Source organism: Muntiacus reevesi, chromosome 4 (genome assembly GCF_963930625.1).
Source record: "Muntiacus reevesi chromosome 4, mMunRee1.1, whole genome shotgun sequence".
NCBI classification, from domain to species: Eukaryota; Metazoa; Chordata; class Mammalia; order Artiodactyla; family Cervidae; genus Muntiacus; species Muntiacus reevesi.
In genome coordinates this window covers 41,678,369-41,688,207 of record NC_089252.1, presented here as the reverse complement: position 1 = coordinate 41,688,207, position 9,839 = coordinate 41,678,369, and the positions used below count along the sequence as shown (strand labels likewise).

Here is a 9,839-nt window from a genome sequence, read left to right as displayed (position 1 = left end):
ACCAAATAACATCATACCTCATATAACTCACTTTTAAAAGTGTCAGCCTAGGAAATAAAGTGAAAATTCAGGTGCAGCTTAGGCAACTATGCATCTTATACCTACTCCCTCTATCCCCATGAAAAAGTACTGAAGAAATCAAGAAAATCCTGAGACGGCTCATGAATAATTCCCAAGTTGAAATTAAGTAGAATGGATGTGTTTACACAGTCAGTGGAATGATAATGGAAAATCCTTTAGAGTAGAATTTTTTCACTTATACTTCCTGTGATCTCATCAGAAGCAGTAAAATATTTCAGGACTCTCCATTTTTCCGTGTTTTACAGTAAAGTTGTGGAATAACCTACAAGATATGGTTGTCCCATCCCATTAGATGATATTCTTCTTACTCTACACCTCATTGGATGAATCCTAGTAAAAACATTTAGACAAACTTGAGAAGAGACCCAAAAACAAAAAAGGACAGATATAGAGCCCGGTTCTATGACAAAGACTGCACATTACCCTAGTGGAATGTACTTCTCATTTCTTTTTTTTTTTTATTCTCAGGTTTAAAAGTTTAGAGTGAACAAAATTATTCCAGTCCTCAATTTAAAGCTTGGGACATAATACAAAGATTTCCTAAAGTTAAGAAAATTATCTTCTATTAGAATAAATAATATTAGATTGGATAACAAACTATGAAAAAATAAAGCAAGAGCATGGCAACTATCCAAATATTTTAGGGGAAAAAATTGAAAATGAGAATGAAATAAAAGCACATGTCATGTTAATAAAACAAAAAAGAAGGTCGGTGCAAAAAGCTCAAGTCAAAGAATCTGAATCCAAACTTTCAAAGACTACTAGATGGGATAAATATGTATTTTATGTATGCATTTTATTTAAACTGTGTTTTAATTAAATAGTTATGTATTTTAAATATAGAATATTTAATATATAAATTAAATACAGAATATGTATTTTAATTAAACTGAAAGAAGAACTACAGGAAAAATAATAGAAAAACAACAGCATTGGAGGACATTATAAGACAATAAGGAATAGTTGAAATACTAACATAATTTAGTATATTTTTCCAATATAAATAAATGGCTTTTATAGGTCCAACTGTCTTGTTGACAAGTGTAAAATTTGGAAGAAATACACACACATAAAACAAAACCTACTTGAAACAGGAAAGAGTTACCAAAAACAGCCAAATAATGCACGAGGGTCTACACACTGGATAAATTTTATAGTTTCATAGTTTTTACAGTGAGAGTAGGCTCAGTTTGCACCATATGAAGTAAATAAAACTCAGAAAATACAGTTGTTCTGGTGTGTAACACCAAATAATAAAATAAAAGGAAGCAACAGTCAACAGAAATTGCTGTTGGAAATCCAGGAAAGGGGATTACCAGAGAAGGCAATCTCCAAATTTTGTATGTACATTTTTTCCAGATCTCTTGCTGATGTCTGACACTTGCATGAATGACATGGACACTGAAGGAGAGGAGCATAGCTCACCTGAAAGGCTACCAACTTGGCATACTGATTATTTTGAATCAGAATTACTTAAGAAACAACTGGCAAGGATACTCTGACCCTTTTTTGTCCCTTGAAAGGAGGAAATAAATTTCACATGTGATAGCATCCTACCTACACCTGGAAAGAAGAAAGCATTCTTATCACCAGAGAGAGATTTCAAGGCCAAGAAAGCCATACAAAGAAATTTTGTTACTTCTTTATTAGTTTACTGCCTCAAATTCCTTTGTTCTGTTAAATCTTCATAAATAATTGTTTCTCTGTCTAAAAGGTATGAAGTCTACCTGCCTTAATCACTTCTTTGATTTCATATCCATCAGAATTTCATAAACACAAAATTAAATTTGTTTTTCTCCTACTAATCTATTTTATGTCAATTTAATTACTAGATCAGCCAAAGAACTCAGAAGAGAAAGAAATCGATTTCCTTCCTAAATTTGTTAATCTGATGATGAATGAACTCAAATATCTTAGTATAAACAACAGAGAAAAAACTGTTCAAAAAAAGAAAAATATTTTCAAGAGCTCATGAAATAATATAAAAAGATTTTAAATGCATGTATTCAGAGGCACTTCAGAATAAATGTATTAGTCATTCAGTTATGTCAGACTCAAGCCATTCCCTTCTCCAGGGGGTCTTCCCAACCCAGGGATGGAACCCAGGTCTTCTGCATTGATGGACTTCCCTAGTGGCTCAGATGGTAAAGAATCCTGCTGCAGTGCAGAACACTCAAGTTCTATTCCTGGGTTGGGAAGATTCCCTGGAGAAGAGAATGGCTACCCACTCTAGTATTCTTGCCTAGAGAATTCCATGGATAGAAGAACCTGGCGGGCTACAGTACATGGGGGCTACAGTACAAGAGTCAGACAGACTGAGCAACTAACACTTTCACTTTTTCAGAATATAGAGAGGAGGGGACAGGAAAATACTTAGTGAAATAATGACCAAAAATTTCCCAGATTTTGGCATTGACATAAACATATAGATTTGAGAAGCTCAGCAAATTTAAGCAGGATAAGCATATAGAACACCATACCTTGGTATAACATAATCAAGTTATTGGGATCCAAAAATAAGAAAATAAAATCTTGCAAACAGTCAGGAAAAAATGATGCATTATTAAATTAAGTCCATTGGCTTTTCATAAGAAATTCTATATTGGAAAATGATTATTGCAAAGAAATTAAAGAATCAAAATTCTCAAGTGTGGGGAGTAAAAATAAAATAAGACTGTAGTCAGAATATTCTTGGCCTCCTCATTCTTCATCCAATAATCATGATATTCAGAAGTCTATTGGAGGCAAGTGAGTTCACATTTTGGAGTTAAGGTTGCATTGGAATTAATCAACTCTAATGGAATTGGTGCAAAATGAAAATGCCACCTCAAGTTTACTCTTGCTACCTATGCCAAACCAACTATTTCCATTTGAACTATTTTCTCCAGTGAAAAACTGATCTTTTCAATTTTTCTTCTGTTGTTTCTGATTTTCTTAAATTCAAATGTGCTTCCCAGTCCTGACTTTGCATTTTAAAGATAATATGGGGATCTTTATAAAAATATAAAGATATCTTGGGCAAGATGGTGTGGGCAGAAAGAAAGAGAGCGGAAAGAAAGGAGAAAAAGAAGGAAGAATAAAACAAATGAAAGAAAGACAATGAAATAATATCTGAGATAACTTTAAATGCCAAAACCTGTCAATCAGAATTCTATATTCAGAGAAAACATCCTTAACAAATAAATTGATAAGTAATTACCACTGAATTGTTGTGGTTGGTGAACTGAGTATAACATCTCTAAAGACCAAATCAATTAATTGTACCTTGTCATCTCATTAGGAACAGGACTAGACCAGGTGCAATACAAATATCATAAATGATTCAGGAAACACCAGACCTGTGGTTTCATCTTGCTCGGGGGGAGAAAAAATGGTGCCTGACTTTCTCATATATCCAGTTGCCATCTTGAAAAATAGAGAAAACAGAAGAATCCAAAAGATTGAGCACTGATCAAACAAAAAGGAACAAGATTAAACAATAAATCAAGCTATGAGATAGAAAGGAATTCTGAATTCATGGAATATTTTAACAAATAAATCATTTAACCCAGGGATAATTTGAATATCATTAATGAATAAATTCAAGCTTTCTTGATGACTGGTTAAGTGGAATGAGGATTAAAGGAAGGGGCTTGTGAGGGAGATTAGGCCAGTTAAAGAAAACAATAATAGAATCACCTTTCTTGAGTATAATTGTGTATGTATATTTGTATCTATGATATACATGCTAATAACAAAATATTTTGGGCTTTTCTACTATTAGTGTAACAATATACTTTTCTCCCAAAGCTTTTTTGTTCTCAAATGTCTGTTTTCCTTAATATGCATGGGGTATGTTTTGTTTAAAAAATTGGCAGAGTATAGTAGAGGGTAAAGAGAAAGCAAAACTAAGAGGAAATAAAATGTCTATTCTCTATCAGGTTTTTAAGCTTTGTTTTCCATGAAAAGACGGTGGAGAGAAGGATAGTGGGATCTGTTCAAGATAAAATTTGTGAGATTCAGGCAGAAGAGTTGTTTTGGGACTTAAGCAATGAAATCTTGCACAGGACTGGGGGAGCAGGCTTCTTCTGGTGCGACTTTTCAGGCTTGACACAATTCTGGCACCCAGAATATTAGAACATTAGAAGCATAGAGAGTTAGCAACCAATCCAGCTACACAAATATTTTTTTGATAGGCAAGATCAGTGGTTAGATGTCTCCAAGTCATCTCCAGGCAGCAGACTGAGACTGTGTGTTTGTGGGTTAGTGTCTCAGTCGTGTCCAACTCTTCGCAACCCCGTGGACTATAGCCCACCAGGTTCCTCTGTCCTTGGAATTCTCCAGGCAAGAATACTAGAGTGGGTTGCCATTTCCTTCTCCAGGGGATCTTCCCGACCCAGGGATCAAACCCAGGTCTCTTGCATTGCAGGCAGATGCTCTACTGTCTGAGCTACTAGGGAAGACCAAAGTGAAAGTCAGTCAGTCATGTCTGACTCTTTGGGAACCCAAGGACTGTACAGCTCATGGAATTCTCCAGGACAGAATACTGGAGTGGGTAGCCTTTCCCTTCTCCAGGGTATCTTCCCAACCCAGAGATCAAACCCAGGTCTTCCATATTGCAGACAAATTCTTTACCAGCTGAGCCACAAGGGAAGCTCAAGAATGAGACTAGGGCAATATAGAAGAGGGTAATGATGCAAAGAGATTGGAGTAGATTAAAAGTTAGTGGTTCTGTGTAAATCTTCCCTTTCAAGATGTTCTAAACATAATTAGATGATATAACTAAACAGATAACTAAATTCCTGCTATATGTGTGATGGCTATGGGGCCAGAAAGCATGTAGGACATGTGCAGAATGAGTGAACATATAGAAAAGGAATCTGAAAGTTAGAGAACAAGAATCATAACTGTTATAATAGTAGTAGTAGTTTATTCTCACACAGAGAAGGCATATTCTGTTTAAAAAAAAATTACCTCTGCCCATTTTTTAGATAGGAAGAAATAGATTTTTAAAGAAAAAATAATATTGCCTTAAATTTTTTCTGTACAGTTTTCAAGTCATGTCTATGTGCATTACATTATGATTTAATCCTCCCAGAAATCCAGCCTTAATGTATCTCTGATTCAGAAAACTGACATGAGTTGCTTGAGACCACTTGATTAATGCAGAGCATAAGCTAGACTGGTGTCTGAGCCTCCTCATTCCTTGTCCTGATCCTTTCTGCTAAGTTATATCTCTAGGATCATACCTCTCATCACATCTGCCCACAGCCACCTGAGATCTAAATTACTGTCCTGGAGTTTGGAAACAGCAAGTACATGGTTTTTTATAAACTGCCTCTATTTGTTTATGACTTCAAAGTTTCCTTTCATCAACCATATCTAACCACTCAATGAAATATAAACATGTGATTTTTTTTCTCTGTAAGAACAGATCATTAAGAAAAAATTTGAACAATTTTGGGGATTGGGAAGAACACACTAAATTATGAGGACTTTAACATTTTCAAATCTTCAGGAGAGAGTTTCAGAGTTAGAAAAGAAGATAGCGAAATTCTCCCCTCCAACATGATTTCAAGGCTACGAGACAACACTTTGCCCTACAAATGCTTCTTAACACATGTGTATAATTTTTTTTTATCAGAAGATAAGACCTTTCCTTTTCCAAGAAAGAAAAATTACTTTCTAAGTCTTCCTGGGGAGGGTAACACTGGTCAACTGCAGGGATACAATAATAAAGCTAAGGTATTTATTATAACTCTTACTCTTCTCAACAACTTTCTGCTTTAGATTTTATTATCCCCATCTGACAGATGAGGACACAAGGAGAGAAAAGTTAAATGACTTGCCAAGCATAATGCAGTTTGAGCACTCCTTAGTGCTCAAGTTGGCATTCAAATCTATGTAATTTGGCCCTCAATTTCTTTTGTTTAAGCACTATGCTATATTTTAGTGTGAAAATGTTAGTCACTCAAATAGTTGAACAACCATGGGGTTCAACTAATTGCAACCCCATGGACTATAGCTTGCCAGGCTCCTCTGTCTATGGAATTCTCCAGGGAAGAATACTAGAGTGGGTAGCCATTCCCATCTCCAGGGGATCTTCCCTACCCAGGGATCAAGCCTGGGTCTCCCGCATTGTAGGCAGATTCTTTACCATCTGAGCCATCAGGGACTACCTCTTTACAATAAGATGAAAGAAAGAGAAGCATGTTTCTTATTCTCAGGAAAAATAGGACAGCAAAAAATGAGAGTTCCTCTTGCTCCACATCTTTGCCAGTTTGCTGTTGTCAGTATTCTAGATTTTGACTTTCTAATAGGTGTGGAGTGGTAAAAATTTACAAATTTCTGATGATATATAACTTTGAGTTTCCTTTCATATGCATATTTTTCATCTGCATGTAGCCTTTGGTGAGGTGTTTGTTCAGATCTTTTGTCCATTCTAAAAACTAAGAACTCTTAGATCGCCAAAATATATGAAACAACCAAACAACCTAGTTTTTAGAGTGGACAAAAGATCTAAACAAACACCTCACCAAAGGCTACATACAGATGAAAAATATGCATATGAAAGGAAACTCAAAGTTATATAACATCAGAAATTAGTAAATTTACATAATGAGATACCACTCCACACCTATTAGAAAGTCAAAATCTAGAATACTGACAACAGCAAACTGGCAAAGATATTTAGGATATAGTTCTTGTCAGATATGTCTTTTGCAAAAACTTTCTCCCAGTCTGTGACTCATCATCTCATCTCTCAAAAGTGTCTTCTACAGAACAAAGTGTTTTAATTTTAATGAAGCTCAACCTATATAGCATATATTTCTTGGACTGTGCTTTTGGTGCTGTACCTAAAGAGTCATTGCCAAACCCCAGGTCTTCCAGATTTTCTCCTATGTTACCTTCTAAGAGTTTTCTGGCTTTGTATTTTACATTTAGGCCTAGGTCCATTTTAAGTTAATTTTTATAAAGGATGTATGCAACACCAGCCACCATAGAAGAATTGTTACACTTTCATGAAAACACATTAGTAATTGTTTTCTTAACCAGTTTACTAGTACTTTATATTATCTCACTTTTGCTGACAACAAAACTCACACACACAAGCACAATAGACACACAAGAAGTAGAGACTATCTGAACAATCTTACAAACTATTATCTTAATCTTAATTGCCCTTCCATCCTTACAAATTTTATACATAATAGACAAAATTAACAATCCATCCCTTACAGTAAAAACTATAGGTCACCAATGATACTGAAACTACGCATATACAGATTATGAAGACTTGAATTTCAACTCCAATATAATTCCAATATCAGAGTTAAAGCCAGGGGAATTGCAACTATCAGAAGTAAATAATCAAATAGTTTTATCTAAAGAGATAGCTATCCGAATGTTAATTTTCTCAGAAGATGTGCCACACTCATGAGCTGTGCCTTCTCTAGGACTAAAAACAGATGCAATTCCAGGGCATCTAAATCAAGCAACTCTTAACCTAATCAGGCCTGTATTATGGACAATGTTCAGAAAATTGTGGATCAAATCATAGTTTTAATACCAATTTTCCTCGAATTGGTACTGCTGAAACACTTTGAAAAATAATCTGCATCAATACTATAGATTCATAAAGAAACTAAGCTAGCACTAACCTTTTAGGTTGGAGATTGGGAAATAATAGTCCCCTGAATGGTATGCCATAGTTAGATACATCAACATAATTTATTACTATTTTATCAATGTTCTTCATCCTATTTATTATACTTCAATTAAAATTTTCAAAATATAATTACTCAAACCCAGAAGTTACATCTACAAAAACACAAAAACAAAACACCCCTTGAGAAGTAAAATGAATGAAAATTTATTTGCCTCTTTCATTACCCCAACAATTGCAGGACTCCCTATTGTCATCTTAATCATTATATTCCTGAGCATGTTTTTCCAAACATCTAACCAACAAATTAATAATTGTCTGATATCTTTTCAACAGTGGTTAATCCAACTTACATCAAAGCAAATAATAAACATTCATAATCATAAAGGACAAACTTGAGCACTAATATTAATATCATTTACTGGGTCAATAAATTTACTAGGATTGTTACCACACTCATTTACACCAACTACACAATTAATAAATCTAGGCATACGAGCAGAAACTGCAGTCATGAGCTTCTGCAATCATTAGCCCATTTTTTACCTGAAGGGACTCCAATCTCCTTAATCCCTAGTTAGTATCGAAACCATTAGCCTATTTATCCTACAAGTAGTCTTAGCTGCTTGACTAACAGTCAAGATTAAACCAGGACACTTGATAATTCACCTAATTGGAGGAGTTACTCTGACACTAATAAGCATCCGCACCACCACAGCCCTCATTTCATTTATTATCCTTGCTTTATTCACCATTCTTGAATTTGCTGTTGCTATAATTCAAGCCTATGTGTTTATGCTGTTAGTAAGCCTTTATTTACTTGACAACACATCATGATCCACCAAACCTATGCCTATAGTATAGTAAACCCTAGCCCCTGACCACTTACAGGACCTTCTCAGCCCTTCTAATAATATCTGATCTAATATGATTTCATTTTAACTCAACAACACTACTCCTACTTAACCTATTAACTAATATTCTTATGATATATTAATGACAATGAGATATCATTCAAGAAAGTACTTTTCAAGGTCATCACACACCAATTATTCAAAAAGGACTTTGATATGGAATAGTTCATTATTTCAGAAGTCTAGTTTTTACAGGCTTCTTTTGGGCTTTTTATCACTCAAGCCTCACTCCAACACCTAGGCAGGTGTTGGCCACTTACAGGAATTTGCCCTCTCAATCTCTTAGAAGTCCCACTTTTGAATACCTCTGTACTATTAGCCTCTGTGGTATCAATCATATGAGTTCATGACAGCCTCACAGAAGGAAATCAAAAGCATATACTTTAAGTTTTTTTTTATCACAATCACCTTAGCATTTATCTCACACTTCTGCAAGACTCAGAGTACTACAAAACATCATTTGCCATTTCAGATGGAGTATATGGCTCAACTTTCTTCATAGCCACATGATTTCATGGATTACATGTACTTATTGGATCAACTTTTGTTGTTTGCTTATGTCAATTAAAATTTCACTTTATACCTAACCATTTTGACTTTGAAGCTGCTGGTACTGTTATTTCATAAACATGGCATGATGATTCCTTTATGTGTCTATCTGTTGCCGAGGCTCATATTCTTTTACTACTAACCAATACAACTGACTTCCAGTCAATTAGTTTTGGTACAACCAAAAAGTAATAATTAATCTAATATTAACACTATTGACACACCTAACTGTAAATGCATCAATTGTTATTATTGCATTTTGACTCCCCCAGCTGTTTACTCAGAAAAAACAAGCCACTGTGAATGTGGATTTGACCCCATAGGATCAATCCATCTTCCCTTCTCCATAAAAGTTTCCTAGCCATTACATTCCTCCTCTTTGATCTAGAAACTGCATTCCTTTTACCTCTTCCTTGGGCATCACAAATAATATAAACACCATACTTATCATAGCCCTCTTCCTAATGCTATTATTAGCAGTAAGCCTAGCCTATGAATGAACCCAAAAAGGGTTAGAATGAACCAAAAGATATTTAGTTTAAAACAAAATGATTTTGACTCATTATATTATGATTAAATTCATAATGACGAAGTGTCTTTAGTCTATATAAATATTATCAAAGCATTTACAGCATTTACAATCCTAATAA

At 34.7% G+C, this 9,839-nt stretch overlaps 1 pseudogene; it reads left to right on the top strand.

Annotated features, from left to right (window-relative positions):
- The first annotated feature begins 8,559 nt into the window (after positions 1-8,559).
- On the top strand, positions 8,560-9,359 carry LOC136167661 (cytochrome c oxidase subunit 3-like; annotated as a pseudogene).
- The last annotated feature ends 480 nt before the right edge of the window (positions 9,360-9,839 follow it).